Here is a 16639-nt window from a genome sequence, read left to right as displayed (position 1 = left end):
AATTGTGAGCTCTTTCATGGCAAGAAGGACAATGGAGGCCAGGGAGGTTAATTGGCTTACCTTGGTGTGACATCTAGGTTATAGTAGCTCAACATGATAGGATTATGTTTGGGTCAGACTGTTTCATCTTACTGGGAGTGAAATGCACATTTTATGTTTAAGGATTCATAGTGCTTCTATGTATGTTCATTCACTGAAACTCTCAAGGAATCTACTATATATACATCACACCCTTGGGATATAGTAAAGACTAGTAAATGTGCTGTCAAGGAACTGACATTCTAACTGAAGGGGGAACAGGCAAATCAGGTAAACTTAGAGGTGTTACATGTATTTCATTCTATGGAAGACATAACAGTAGAGTAACAGAATAGAGGGTGCTTGGGATGGATGAAGAAAGGATCATCGGACTTCCATGAGATGGTGTCCTGTGAACTAAGAGAAGAAGGATGAAAGAAGCTAAGCCTGAGAAGTCTGGGGAAGAGCTCTCTAGGCAGAGGGAGCAGAAATTGCAGAAGCTCTCTGGCTAAGTGAGACTAGCAGGTTTAAGAAAGAGAAATACCAAATTGTATGGACCATGACTCAGAGGGACACCTTAGAGAATTTTAAGCAGAGAAGCCATGAGGATCTCTTCTTATAGCAGAACTTCTTGCTGGGCCTGGTGGCACACATCTGTAATCCCAGTGGCTTGGGAGGCTGAGGCAGGAGGATCATGAGTTTAAAGCTAGCCTTAGCAATTTAGCAAGGCCCTAAGCAACTCAGCAAGACCTTGTGTCTAAATAAATATAAAATAGGGCTAGGATAAGGCTCAGTGGTTAAGTGTCCCTGAGTTCAATCCCCAGTCACCAAAAAAAAAAAAAACAAAACAAAAAAACTTTATTTGTTCTTCAAAAATGGACTGAGAGAGGCAAAGAACAAAATAGGGAGAATAGGAAGAGATTATTATTATTACAGTGATTTAAAGGGAGTTAATTTTCTTTCTTATTTAATACTGTAAAAACCCATAATATAATTAATTATTACCTTTATTTTCCAGATAGAAACTAGAAAGTTCAGAAGTTTAAATATCGATCTCATTAGAGGTCACACAATCTCAGTGGTAGACCAGGATTTAATTTCAAAGTCTATACTATTGAATACTCTTTTCTTTTCTTTTTTTTTTTATTATTTCTTACATTCATCACAATAGAGAAGTGCCTTACATTCATAATTTTTTTGCATTGCAATTCTTAATACATCTTTATACCACAATTTATCAAATCTCTGTTCGTATATAAGGTATGTTGACACCAAATTCACATTTTCATACATGAATTTTGTATAATGATGACCTTGTCCTTCCACTATCCTTGCTAATCCCATTCTCCCTCCCTTTAGCCTTGGCATATCTTAATGATCTCCTGGGGCACTCTCCAGGGATGTCCCCAGAGACTTTCAAACTATTATATAGAAAAACAAACTCATTGTCTCCTCCTCCATACCAACTGCTCCTCAATTATATTAATGACATCACCCAGACTGATTATCTAGGCTGTAAACTTCAGTGTCTGATCTCTGTCTTTATATTGTGCTTTCCTTCATCAATATATGTCAAATCTATGGCATTATTTTGCCCATTTAAACTGTTATCTATTGCACTTCCATTCCTACCATCATTACCTTGGTTGCGGTCAATTCAACTATCTAGTAGCCTCCTGTTAGTTCCCCAATTTCAGCCAGTCTTTGCCCTCTGCAATCTATATTTACTTGCATCTAGTTGTTATGCTAAGCTCAGGTTACATTATCCCTGTCCTTTTTGAAGGTCATTCCCCTTGGTTTCCATTGCTCCCACAATGAAGTTCATTGTCTAATGTGGCGATCAATTTACCAGTATTGGGTACTTCATTTGTGCCGCAGAAGATTGCTTACTATTGCAAAACTAGACTTATTTGTTTTTGCAGCTAATAATTACCACCAAGTATAACCAGTCATGTGAAGAGGAAGATTAGGAACACACAGTCCAGCAATTACTGATTGAACTCTTTAGAAGTACAGCATGAACTGTGAGAACCAATGCACCGGACACAGCATTCAAGGGCTAGTAAGGTGTTTCCACAGCCTCCTAGGAGAGATTGTTGACCCTACAGCTCTAGGAAGCCACTCAGCTGGATACATTTTTGTTGGATTGGATTGCATGGAAGACTGAACTCTAAAACAGAAGAAGTTCAAGTTAGTCACAGACTCTTTTAACCTTTTAATGGCATTCCAGAAGGAAAAGGAAGTCATTCTTATGGGTAGAAATAATTTAATTTAAAATGTAAATGGAAATTTCTGGACAGAAGGAAATGGTCATTCAGAAAAATATTTATCCTAACCCTATATTCAGTGTTGTTTACTGACAGTAGGTCCCTGAGGGGTGAAGCACTGAATAAACAGGGCCAAGAAACAGGGGAACAGTGTGGTTATTTTCTTAGTTGAATTTACAGACCTACAATTTAGTGGTTCAAATCTGACTGTGCACACCCAGCCAATAGTCTGTCTTTTAGCACTTGTAGTCATAGGCAAATATAAGTATTTTCTGGCTTAGTCCCACTAAGGATTCCTCAAATGTATGATGATTTTCCCAGGGAGGGTCTCTAGTCTACTACATAATCAAAAAAATTTAATAAAAATTATTTTGTTCTATCATTTCTTGTTAAAGAAAAAATTCTTGAGGCTGTTATCAGTGATGCCAAAGGAAATAAATGAGACTTATCTGTGTATATAATATATATATAAATTTTTTTGTGTGTAGCAGGGCTTGAACTCAGGGGTACTTGACCACTGCGCCATATCCCCAGCACTATTTTGTATTTTATTTACAGACAGGGTCTCACTGAGTTGCTTAGCATCTCACTGTTGCTGAGGCTGGCTTTGAACTTGCAATCCTCCTGTCTTAGCCTCCTGAGTCACTGGGATTACAGGTGTGCACCACTGCACCCAGCTATTTGCCAATATTAAGAATTATACTAAAAGTTGTTCCATGTTTTATTCTGCAGAAAAAAGTAATAGTTTTTTAAAGATAAGGTAGAGAAGCTCCATTTTTTTCTACATTCAACTTTAAGGTGAAAATAAGTTTCAATATCTGTACCATAAATGATATGATTTTTCTGTAGCATCTTAAGTATCATATATATGTTTAGCTGACAAGATCATATTGTACAAATAATACTATAACAACAAAAGCAGGAATCAAGCAAGAAAGAAAAATGAAAGAAGACATTGTCCCTAATCTTGCCATTCTAAAAATCTATTTTAATGTTTTTAATTTTAATGTTTCCTTCCAGTTGTTGTCAATATATTATCTGATTTTCATACAGCTACAATCTTAGCATAGACATGAATTTACAATCCATGGGTTTTTTTTTTGCCTGTAATGTTACATAAGCCTTTTTTCCCAGCCACTTCACATTTTTGAACTCTAATGTGCTTTTATAGTGGAGTTGCTAGACAATAATGGATTTCTTCAAAAAGCTTCACTAAGTTCTGCAAGTGAAAGGTTTCACTGCTGTTCTCAATGTTACCATATTATGGCAGTTAATTGTATTTTTACTGTTTCAACTAAGACAACAGTCTGCCAGAGGCCAAACAGAGCTTCTGAGATAAACAGTCCTAGAACACAGAGGAACACATCATGGTCTGTGAGTGCTAAGAAGACTTTAGCTCTCATCACCTACTCAAAAAGAGCACAGAGCGTATTCCACACTACCCTCTGGACATTGAGCTACTGCCCGGGATTCGCCACCTTTACTAGGTGCTCAACAAGAGAAGGAGGTTGATGACATTAGTATAAATTCTAATGACAATGCAGAACCTATTGTTCTCTCTGTCATCTCAAAGCTCCCCAGCTGTCCTACTGAGGTAAAAAAAGTTTTGTTAGAAGCAACAGGAGATGTTAATCAAAGGGTTTGCCTGCCATAGTAAAGAGGATCTATGGAGAGTTTTAGGTTTATTTTTTCCTGCTCTTCCGCATATTTCCCAAGGATTGTGTAGGAATTTCCCTTGGACTTAGTATTTGCCCATTAGCAGACACCAAGAGAATTAGTCAGAAAACTTCCTTAGAATAATAAAACATTAGCTGACTCAGTGGCCCTCCTCAGGAGAGACCCTGAGGGAGGGTCATGAGGTGGGAAGGGAGGAGGCAGATCATGAGGCCTATCTCATGAGCTCCACATGTCATGGTCATGAGACTATGGAAGGTCCCATTAGAGAGCTGACTGTGCATCTGCAAAATAGGAAACTAACATGGCCAAAGGAGAAAGAAATCACCTTCCAGAGTGTCTGTCCTGTACTTCCCACTACCTAGGACAGCATGTTCTTGATTTAATGTGCTCACTTTTACCAGCTTTGTGAATGACATGATTGTCATCGTCATGTTCATCAGCCTTGACTGTGGATCACCAAGCATCCTTGGTCAATGAGGACTATGCGAATTTCCCTCCAAGGACACATCTGTTTTCTGAAAAATAAATCTCGCTAATGACAATTTACTGGTTGGTATTCACACATGAGATGATACACTACTAATATGGCCCCTACTAAAGCAAGAATGCTGTGGCCAAATAACAAAGTACTGGCTGGGTGCCTTCAGGACACACTGGGTATGCCAAGCCTCACATATCCTCACCACAGCCGGACTGCCTCTGTTTGCTCATTCATTCATTGAGCAAATATTTGTTGAGTGTCTGCTCTGTTCCACATAGGCATCGTGCTAGGGGATGGGCTTTCTGCATGAACAAAGCAGGGAAACTTGTGGGCTGAAGAAGCCTTTAACCAAATGAAGAAGACAGGCATTAAACAAACGTTTTGTGAATAAGTGCAAAATTAAAACTATGACAGATGCCATGAACCACAGTACAAGGGGACTGTGGGTGTGGACAGAGATCTGGGGATCTGGTTAGGGAAGGCTTCTCTAGGAAGGAATGTCTGACCCATGGTTGGAAAGAATAGCCAAAAATCTCTCAAACTTACCAAGTGGTCATTATATTCCAGACCCAGGTGTTGGCTGCTTTATACATTAGTGTCTGTGAAGTTTGGACTCAGGTTAACCTACAGGTGAGAAACAGTCTTGGAGACTGTATGTAACTTGGTAAGGGTCACCCAGCTGGTGCTGAGAAGAGAGGGGTGAGGACGGGAACTCAGTTTGATTCAAAGCCTGGGGTCCTAACCACTCATCTCTACTGTCTTCTGTCCTGTCTGAAGTAGAAGTTAACCGAGTGAAGAGGACAGTGGGAAGTGGGTACCAGGCAGGTAGAATAGCCTATGCTAGACTCAGAGGTGAAGGAGGACTGGAAGTTTGTGAGGAAGTGAAGGGAAGGTAGAGTGGCTGGGCTACTGTGGGTCGGGAAAGAGTGTGAAGTAAGGCTAGGGGTGGACAGGACCAGGCCCCACTTGGCCTCAGCAGTCATGTTAGATGGTGGCCCTGCCCAAGAGGAAGCTACTGGAGGGTTCTAAGCAGGGGCCAAGATGATCAGGTTTGAATTGTGAAAAGGTCACTCTCATGGTAGTATAGAGCTTAGAAGGAGACAAAGGCTTATTTGGGGACTTATTTATTACCCTTTGGTAGGGTAGGTAGAAAGCAATAGAAGTTCAAAGGTGAGCCCTAACATTTTGATTTTGTCAACTTAATGGATAATGTCTTCATCGATTGTGATAGAAAGTGTGGGGGATGGCATTGTTTGCGGGAGAAGGGCGTGGATTTGATTTGGGTAAGTTGAATTTGAGGGACTTTTCAGACATCCAGATGGAGTTGTCTAGTAGGTTATTTTATATATAGCTCAGGAGCCCTGGAAGAGGTTAGGGCAGGAGAGAGAAATTTATGAGTCATCCCATGAGAGGTGGTAATTGTGCCCATAGGCGTGGGAGAGAAGTGTAGAGAGAGAGTCTTTGGATTTCCACTACCACTTTTGATGCTTTCTTCTTTGGAATTTGCCTCCAAGGTGTAATGTGCCTCGCTGTGTTAACCCCTCTAACTGTGAACCCGGTTCTTCTGTTCCCTTCCCCATAAATGTTCTACATCCCTCCATCACAGTTCTAAAGTCTACTTTCCTGTCCACACACTCATCCTTTGCACCCATGACTGCTGACTTTTCTATTCTCCCCACCACGTTTCTTTCCTGAAGGTAGCCTAAGCACTAGATCCAGTGGCTCATTTCAGTTTAGTCTACACTCCCTGACTTCCCCCTAAGCCTCTCTGATTGTTATTTTTTCCTCCTTAAAACATTCTCTTCCTCTGGGTTCCCTGAAATTATTTTCTCCTTTCATCTCTTCTCCCTGTGCTCTGTTTCTGCTACTACTCTATTAATGTTAAATGTTTGCAGAATGCTTTCCTTTGTCCCTTCCATACCTGGATGTCACCTGCTTCTCAGCTATCTTGTTCAGTCCCATGGCATCAATAGCCACTGCTGTGTAAAGAACTCCAGAATGTTTCTTTCTCACCAGGATCTGGAGACCTCAGACCCAAATATCCAGTTGCCACTAAACTGTCCCCTCTGCATCCTGCTGACATCTTAAATTTAGCATGGCCCATTTCAAACATTTTCTTTCTTTTTTTTTTTAAAAAATATTTATTCTTAAGTTTTAGGTGGACACAATATCTTTATTTAATATTTATGTGGCGCTGAGGATCGAACCCAGTGCCTCTTGCATGTTAGGCAAGCACTCTACCACTGAGCCACAACCCCAGCCCCCTCAAACATTTTTTTTTTTAATTCTCAAATCAGGGTCCCATATTGTCTCTTTTTAGCTGAGTTTCTTTTTCATTCTCTTTCTCTTACCTCATATTTCCTCTAACCTCATATTTCCTCTTACCTTATACAAATTACTTTATACTTCTTTTCATAGTTTCTATTATTTTCTGCAGGGGCATCTTCTAATCAATTCTTCTTTTTCATTTTTTCTCATTTTTCTATTTTCTTGGATCATACATATTTGTTCTAAACAAATTATATACGTAACCCTGATCGTATTGTTCCTTAGCCCCAAATCCTTAATAATCCTCTATTATCAGTAAGTTAAGAATCCATCCTTAGTGTAGTTTTAAAGATCCTCTCAACCTGGCACTGCAAGCCCTCACTTTTTTCTCCTAATACCACCTAATGTGTAACTTCTAAGCCAACTATGCCAGCCTCTCCTCCAGCTAGTGTGACACTTGAAGGCAGACACTTGTGCCCCAGAATCCTCATATCATCCATACTTCCTACCTAAAACATAGTAGATGCTCACTGATGGTTGTCCTGTGAACGGAGAACTACTTATTAGTTTCTTACAGGTCTGGTGATTTCTAGCTCTTACCCTTGCTCATCATGTGCTTCCTGCTCAGAAGGACCTCCTTTTTTTTTTTTTTTGTCTTAAAAAGGAAGATAATGAAAAAGGAAAAGAATGTGTAAAAAGTCCTTTTTAATTATGAAGTCTATATCTCAGTTCATTAAAAATCTACTCAACCTTGGGCTGGGGATATTCCCCAGTTGGTAGAGTGATTCCGTCACATGCACGAGGCACTGGATTCAATCCCCAGCACCAGAAACAAACAAACAAACAAACAAACAAAAACCTACTCAACTCTCAGGATTCATTTCCAGTGCTACTTTCTTCCTGAATCTAATTCTTATCCCACTGATTTAAGAAACATCCCTTTTTTGGAATTTTCAAAGTATCTCTCCTTGGGAAACAAGGACATTTCAAGGATGTATGGTTCCCAATCCTGTATTTATGTGGTGTTTAATCACTAGGTATAGTTAAAAAAAAATCTGATTCTAAACAGTAGTTTGAAGACTTGATATCTTCCTCTCATCCCTGGTCCCCTACAATCCCTTTCCAGCATCACTTACTCGATGTAACCTGTTAGGGACTGGGCTGCATCTTGCTCAGGGTTAGGGTCTCTGGAACACCTAACATGAGGGGTTACCCATGATAGGGTCTCATTATTTGTGGATCTAAATTAGGTGAAAGGATACATATGGCTGCCAATATGCTCCATTCTTAAAAAAAAAAAAAAAAGAGTCAAGGATTCAGAGATGTGTTTATTTTGCCTCAATAACCAGGGAAAAATTGACAATGCTCCTCTCAGAGAACTGGCAAAAGGAGCAATGTAACCATATGTACCGCAAAGAGTGGCTGTCTCTGCCGATCAGCTTGGAGAAAAAAATGAAACGAAGCCACTGAGAGGGTGGAAACGTGAATATTATGCAAACACAGGCATGTTTGTGTGGAGCTAATCTCTGTGAGAGCCATTCCTTCCCAACCCACCGGCTCGGCTGGATTCAGTTACCAACCCAGCCCAGCGCAGGCACCTCAAATGTATCATGGCCTCGTTCCCACCACAGAGGTTGGGAAGGCAGCTACGTCAAATCACACTCTATTTTCAGAAACCTGTGCTTGTGATTTGAAGTTGGTCACTCCTCGGTCACCAATCGGAGATGGTTATAATTCTCAAATCCTCCTAATTATCTTCATGGATGTAAAATGTTTAGAACTCTGTAGGATTTTTCTCTCCAATACATGATCTTCAAACTCTCTCCTTCTTAAAACAAACCAAGTGATGACCAAAATCTGAGGATGAAAAAATAGCCCTGGTGAATGTACTCTTGACAGCTCTCCCAAAGCAACCACCAAATTATGGGAAAAAAAGCCACAGGGCAGTGGGAAGCAGGATCTAATTCAGTTATCAATAAGTTCATTTTTTCTATATGGAAACTCTTCCCCCCCTCCCTGCTGTGCTGTGGAAGTCCTTTAAAAGGGCTGGACCACTTCAGTTCTCTCCTGGGCCCAAGAGAGTGACTTGGGGTAGTCAGCAGGAGTAGAGTCTTTTGCCCTTAACAGGGGGATGTGAGGGCTGACTTGGCTTTCCATGAAGTGGTAGGCAGGGGAAGAAACTGCATGTGAACTGCAGCGTGATTGTCACTCCTGGACTGGGTTGGGTTTCATTTGAGAGTCAAGTGTGAGTACCATCAACTCTAAGTGGAAGCAAGTTATTTTATTTCTTTGCCCCCAGGATATTTATTGGTAAAATGGGTATAGAAATTCCTGGACCCAGCTTCTTTCACAGGGTTGTTAAATTGGTCAAATCAGAAATGATGTGTGTGTGTGTGTGTGTGTGTGTGTACAGCTAAAACTGTCATCACAGCATTTTTGAGAAGCTGAAAGTATTTTAGAAATACTTTCACAACATGCTCTTGTGCTTTCATTTCATTTTCAAAGAGGCAATCCCCTTTTCAATTTACTAAGTGCCCCTAAAGATTGCGGGAGATGTGCAAATGAGTGTGAACTTGAACTTATAGCCTTACACCAATGCAGAAGGGTGAAACAATTCCAGGATGTTCTTCTCAGATTTGAAGTCTTTTGCCTAAACACAGTTATGCAATGTTTGGGGAGCCAGTTCCAAGTTCTCTTGAATTGCTTATGAGACATTTTGTTTATTAAATAATTTTCTGAAATCTACCAAGTTTTAATGGCTCATGGTTTCATGCAAACATATGCATGACATTTAGAATTACAGAATTATAGGGGAGAGATTCATTACGCACCCTGCATTTTACAGGAAAAGGAAACTGGGTGCCAGAAGTCTAAATGATTTGCCCAGAGCCATTTAAAGTAGAAAGCCAGAGCTGGAACCCAAATCCAATTCCCAGCTGAGTGCTCTTTCTTCTGAACACGTTTTTCATAAATGTTCTGTTCACACGTTCTTTTTCTATGGTCAATGCTAAGTTCTTGGTAGAAATCTGGTATGGTGTTTTTTCCCCAAGTGATTTCAAGGTAAGAAAAATATTTTATAATTGTAATAATGTCTTGTGCTTTTGAAGAATGTATGATTCTTTGTAAAATTTATAACTCAGAAAGTGCTTTCAAGTTCACTTAATCTTTACAACAATTCAGGTGAGATAGTTATTTACACCAGATATAGAAACAAGCAAGTGAGAAAAAGTGGATTGTCAAGGTTTCTAAAAATCAAAAGGGGACCCAGGAAAGGTTACACTTTCAATTTCCTTCTTGGAGTATTTTGGTGCAACCTGAAAATTGATGCTTAAGTGTTTTTTTTTTTTTTTTTTTTTTAAAAAAAACTAGTGACTGTTATTCATGAAGATGACTCTCCCTGGCTCCCTCCTTCATCTGGCTGTGGGCTGAAGCTAGGCTCTGCTCCAGTGTGTCCTTCCATACTGACATCCATGGTACTGTGACATGTAGGCCACAGTGGATTGACTTTTCCAGTTTGTCACCAAAACCTTATTTGAGAAAGGCCTTTCTGAATTTGTAGTAGTAATGGTGGCAATCATCATCATCACCATCATCGTGAAACATCTGCTGTTTGTCAAACACTTGTTTCGAGTTCTGTTCTAGGTACTTTACAAGTATTAACTTATTTAATTTTCCTAGCAAGGCTGTGAAGTAGACCCTCTTATTATCTCAGGTTTACAAATTGATGAAACTGAGCAGTTAAGTAACTTGTTGCAGGTAACACAGCTAGCAAGAGGCCAGTGATATTTACATTTTAATTTTTTCTAGTTGTTCAGTGCTTTGTCTTTGGGTAAAGATCCTGTCCTCTTTCTCAAATCTAAAAACAGTTAGGTTGGACTAGCTGATCTTGAGAATTCGCTCTAGTTCTACGTGGTTAATAATCTGTTATGTTTTATCTTATGCCCTGTGGACCTAGGTTGTCCTATGACACCTATTCTGCCCCTTCTTACCTCATCTAATTCCAGGGATAAACGACAGTCATACATCATTATCATTTTTATTTATATATAAACATGAGATGCGCTACCAATTTGAAACATTTTAACTTACTTGGGGAAAAACAGGGAAACTAAATAACCACTCCTGCTCTCTTCCCTCCCGCTTTACTTCTTAAAATATTTGTTTTAACAAAGTCTTTCGTCAAAGGAAGTACAAAGTCCTCCACAAAGGAATACGAGGTTCAAACTCCCATAGTTCTGTCCTTTACCCCACATGTTTATACACACAAAACCTGGTTAAGTCGGGGGATATAGCTCAGTTGGTAGAGTGCTTGCCTCACATGCATGAGACCCTGCACCACACACACACACACACACACACACACACACACAAGAATAAGCTGGTTTAAAATTAACAAGAGGACCACCCAAAACCAGGGAAATGGAAGGCGACATCACCAAATAAACATCAAGGCTGTGTACAGGCATCTGCAAGAGAGACCAGCCACACTACTTGGAAAACCATGTCTCAGTGTGTTCTGGGTGCCCTGTAAGTATCTGAATTCATAACCCTTTAGAACATCAGCTGGTGCAAGGCCACCCTTTCATCACCCCTACAGTATGAAGTCCCTGAAATTGTCCTCATTTGTCATTCAAGATGCCCAGCTGTGAGTTCAATGGTATGCTTTGTGCAGTTCACAAGTGAATCATCACACATTATAACTTCCTCAACTCAGAACCAATGAGTTTTTAAAAAACAATTAAAGATGTTGAAATTTGTACCTTTTTGTATGTGAAAGCCTTTTATGAGGTACATTTACCAAATCTTGAAACAAACCCAAGTGTCAGAAAAAAAAAAAGACAGGTTCATACCATGTGGAGTGGATTGACACTGAAAGAAACGGGTAATTTGTTTCCAAGTGTATTTGACTGGAAGGGGTTAAATCCCCACTTGAGTTGGTACATTTTCCTCATGAATTAAGCACTAAAGTATGTCCATTTCATCATTTTCCTCACACACCTTGCTGTCTTTATTATGCTGTGTCTCTACTTGCCTGCAGACAGAGCTCTCCATACTTTGCTTCTGACTCTAAATAACCGTGATCACTCATGATGAGAGAGTATTGGCTCATGAGATGGTTGGGAGATGTTGAGAAAGTTTTGTTTTGCTTACCAAGCCATGCCTATTTCTTGCATAATGTGACTTTATCTTTGGATTGAGAGCATTGATCTCACATTTTCCTTCTTTTTTTTTTTTTCCCTCTCTGTGTTTTGATTTGTAGTTGATGGTTACTATTTAAGGACTTAATCTTCAGTCATGGAGAGCTGGGTGGAATCTAGGGCATGAGGGCTGGGGGACAGGTGATTTCTCCCTGGTACTCTGTGTCTTCTACAATTCTTTTATGGGGGTATGGGGGATGAATCATCCCCTGGAAGAGGGAAAGTTTCATTCGTATATCATTCATTGAACCTTTCTTTGTGTAAGTGCACAAAACTGACAGACACCTCTGGTAGTAAGGTGTGTTCTGGGTGTCCTGTAAGTATCTAAATTTATAGCCCTTTAGAACATCAGCTGGTACAAGACTACCCTTTTCATCACCCCTACAGTATGAAGTCCCAGAAATTGTTCTCATCTGTCATTCAAGATGCCTAGCTGTGAGTTCAATGGTATTTCCCTAAGTTTAAATGAACAGTTAATGTTTCAAATGTCTTGGGCAATAATGGTTCCCCTTAATGGCAAGAACAGCTTTGTCACTGGGGATGCCCATGGCAAATTTCCTTTCTGTGGGACTCTTCACCATGAACCTGTCACTACCAAGGCTTTGTTGAGACTCTGAGCTACATCTGTGTTCTATCGTGAATTCCATGGAGTTTTGCTGAATGTTCATTACCTATGAGGACAGGAGGACTGGCAAAGATGGGTATGGTGAAGACTGGACATGTGTTGGATGCTGGTGATAAAGATGTGATCCTTGGTTCTTCCCTAGGTGCAGAACAGCCTTTACTTAAACAGTGTTTAAGTAGGGTGCCACTAAAAACACTTTCTCCCATCTTTTCATATAGGATTTTTGTGAATCAGAACTGGATTCTGTCAAATAGGAAGGAGTGTGTGTGTGTGTGTGTGTGTGTGTATGTGTGTGTGTGTGTGTGTGTGTGTGTTGATCTTGGCATACCTTTTCCCACAATTGAAGGGCCTGCAATCGGGGGGATATGATGACCTTCACCTATGTTCTCTCCCTCAATCAATAACCAGAGGCAAAGGTAATTACTTATAGTAACCACTTGAGTTTTTTGCTCCACTGTATTTACAGTTAGAGGAAAACAAATCCTGCAATATGTACATGCTTTCCATCAAGGATATAGCACGAATGTCAACAAAGTGTCCTTTTAAGTCAATATTTGCCAGGAAAAGCACAGGCTGTTCTCCGTATTATTATGGCACATAAGGATTCACAAAGTAAAAACATTGAATTTATTACATATTTATACACAAACACTATGAAGCATAATGGGATAAAAACCAGGTCTACATTTTAATAAAATCCAATTTACACGTACTCTGAAAGGCAAACATTTTGTACTTACATAGATCACGGATGGAGTTTTCTACCCAGTCTGTTGTGGAGAAAAAGCAGCTTTAAATTTTCATTGGAAAATCAAAGTGCTTCTTTATTGGATTCCCTTCAGATGAAGCTGAGTAGATGAATAATGTATACATCTTATGCCAATTAAGAAAAAAGTGCTGTGATTTGTACAGCTATGACTGAGAGGAGTCAATTGATACTTGAAGGCAAAGAAGACAGAAAATGAAAAGATAAATGGGTGGAAAATTCCACAACTCAAAATCCCAATGTTCCCTCAAGGACAAGATTGTTACTTGAGAAGGCTCTGTTGGATTTTTGGCATTCTTACATTATCTCACTTTGAAGATGGAATGTAAACCATGGTTTTCAGCCAGTATCACAGTTCTCTGAAGGAAATTCAATTGTATTTCCTAGGACTTTTTGGGAAAGCTGAATTTTCCTATGTCTAAGTGAACAGTTAATGTTTCAAATGTCTTGGGAAATAATGGTTTCCCTTAGTGGCAAGAGCAGTTTTGTCTTTGGGGATGCCCATGGCAAATTTCCTTTCTGTGGGACTCTTCACCACAGAAAGTGGTAGCTCTGTCACTACCAAGGCTTTGTTGACACTCTGGGCTACATCTGTGTTCTATTGTGAACCCCATGGAGTTTTGCTGAATGTTCATTACCTATGAGGACAGGAGGACTGGCAAAGGTGGGCATGGTGGAGACCGGACATGTGTTAGGTGCTGGTGATAAAGATGTGATCCTTGGTTCTTCCCTAGGTACAGAACAGCCTTGTGTTTAAGTAGGGTGCCACTAAAAACACACAGAGTCTTTGAGCTGAAAGTTACTATTACAATTTTCTGCTTCTCAGCACAATTTGATACTTTTCTAGGCATCTGAAGTAGTTTTGAATAAAATTTAAATTACCAAAGGAAACATCGAAGAAGATTTAATCTCTTGACTTGTTTGCATATTTACTAAAAAAAATAGAGGGAAAGATTATTATTATTATTATTCTGTGGTGCTGGGGTCTGGGGCCTCATGAATGCTAGCAAACACTCTACCACTGAATCACATCCCCACCCATGGGGGTGGGAGGTTATTTTTTAAATAAAATATTCATGCAAACATCTGGAATTCAAATTTCTCTTCTTGTGTTTGTGTCAATAAATAACATATTTAAAATGATGCTTAAACATTGGTTATTAGTCACCTTATTTCAAGTAACTAGGGATTTTATGTATAATGCAAAAAGGTCAGTTTTTTTTACAATAATACATTTATTATAAAACTATTCACAATTATTCCTATGTCCCTTTAAAATTTTTAATATTAATTGATTTTATTTTTTAAATACATGACACGAATGCATCATAATTCTTATTACACATATAGAACAATTTCTCATACCTCTGTTTGTATATAAAGTATGTTCACACCAATTCATGTCTTCATACATGTTCTTTGGATAATGATGTCCATCACATTCCACCATCCTTGTTAATCTCCTGTCTCTCCTTTTTCCTTCCACCCCTCTTCCCTATCTAGAATTCAACTATTCCTCTCATGCTCTCCCTCCCTACCTGACTATGAGTCAGTCTCCTTATGTCAGAGAAAACATTCAGCATTTATTTTTTAAGGAATGGCTAACTTTGCTTAGCATTATCTTCTCCAACACCATCCATTTACCTGCAAATGCCATAATTTTATTCTCTTTTATTGCTGAGTAAAATTCCAATGTGTACATACGCCACATGTTTTTTCAATCCATTCATCCACTAAGGGCATCTAGGTTGGCTCCACAGTTTAGCTATTGTCAATTGTGCTGCTATAAACATTGATGTGGCTGTGTTCCTGTAGTAAGCTGTTTTTAAGTCCTTTGGGTATAGGCCAAGGAGAGTGATAGCTGCATCAAATGGTGGTTCCATTCTCAGATTTTCAAGGAATCTCCATACTGCTCTCCATATTGGCTGCACCAATTTGCAGTCCCACCATCAATGTATGAGTGTACCTTTTCCCCCACATCCTCACCAACACTTATTGTTGTTTGTCTTCATAATAGCTGCTATTCTGTCTGAAGTGAGATGGTATCTTAGAATAGTTTTGATTTGCATTTCTCTGATTACTAGAGATGATGAACATTTTTTCACATATTTGTCGATTGATTGAATATCCTCTTCTGAGAAGTGTCTGTTCATGTCCTTGGCCCATTATTGATTGGGTTATTTGCTTTTTGGTGTTTAGCTTTTTGAGTTCTTTATATACCATTGAGATTAGTGCTCTATCTGATGTGTGAGGGGTAAAAATTTGCTCCCAAGGTGTAGGCTCTCTATTCACCTCACAGATTGTTTCTTTTGCTGAGAAGAAACTCTGTATATCAGTGACAAATCCTCTGAGATGGAAATGAGGAAAACTACCCCATTTACAATAGCCCCCCCAAAATAAAATATTTGGGAATCAACTTAACGAAAGAGATGAAAGATCTATTCAATGAAAACTACAGAACGCTAAAGGAAGAAATCAAAGAAGACCTTGGAAGATGTAAAGATCTACCTTGCTCTTGGATATTATAAAAATGACAAAAGCACTATACAGATTTAATTCAATTCTGATCAAAATCCCAATGGCATTTCTCATAGAAATAGAAAAACAATCATGAAATTCATCTGAAAAAATAAGAGACCCAGAATAGCTAAAGCAATCCTTAGCAGGAAGAGTGAAGCAAGTGGCATCACTATACCAGACATTAAACTATACTACAGAGCAATAGTAACAAAACAGCATGGTATTGGCACCAAAACAGACTGGTAGACCAATAATACAGAATAGAGGACACAGAGACTAACCCATAACATTACAGTTTTCTTATATTAGACAAAGGCACCAAAAAACATGCGTTGGACAAAAGATAGCCTCTTTGACAAACGGTACTGAGAAAACTGGAAATCCATATGCAACAAAATGAAATTAAACTCCTATCTCTCACCATGCACAAAACTCAATTCAAAATGGACCAAGGACTCATAATACAACCAGAGACTCTATGTCTAATCGAAGAAAAAGTAGGCTGTAATCTCCATCAAGTGGGATTAGGCCCCAACTCCCTTAATAAGACTCCTATAGCACAAGAATTAAAACAAAGAATCAATAAATGGGATGGACTCAAACTAAAAAGGTCAGTTTTTAAAAAGATTCATTAGCATAAATTATAAAAGAGTATAAAGATTGTATGTATGATAGAATAATAAACTAATAGAGACTTACAAACTTCTTCAGAATTTAGATATATTTCTTATTGTCTCTCACCGTGGTTTTCAAATCATGTGTGTGTTTGTGTGTTTGTGCGTTTGTGCATGTGTGTGTGTGTGTGTGTGTGTGTGTTCC

At 39.1% G+C, this 16639-nt stretch overlaps 1 long non-coding RNA gene and 1 other non-coding gene across 3 annotated transcripts in view; both read right to left on the bottom strand.

Annotated features, from left to right (window-relative positions):
• LOC120888322 (uncharacterized) overlaps window positions 1-13491 on the bottom strand; it is an 88408-nt gene extending 74917 nt beyond the window's left edge. For both annotated transcript variants that reach the window (XR_005731860.2, XR_005731861.2), the window contains exon 1: window positions 13275-13491. This is a non-coding gene — a long non-coding RNA (uncharacterized LOC120888322). The remainder of the gene's footprint in view (window positions 1-13274) is intronic.
• On the bottom strand, window positions 6630-6702 carry Trnav-aac (transfer RNA valine (anticodon AAC)). The gene has a single exon. It is a non-coding gene; the product is annotated as a tRNA-Val (tRNA).
• Window positions 13492-16639: the final 3148 nt, after the last annotated feature.

This window comes from Ictidomys tridecemlineatus, chromosome 6, assembly GCF_052094955.1.
Source record: "Ictidomys tridecemlineatus isolate mIctTri1 chromosome 6, mIctTri1.hap1, whole genome shotgun sequence".
NCBI lineage: Eukaryota > Metazoa > Chordata > Mammalia > Rodentia > Sciuridae > Ictidomys > Ictidomys tridecemlineatus.
This window is presented reverse-complemented; position numbering and strand designations above follow the sequence as displayed.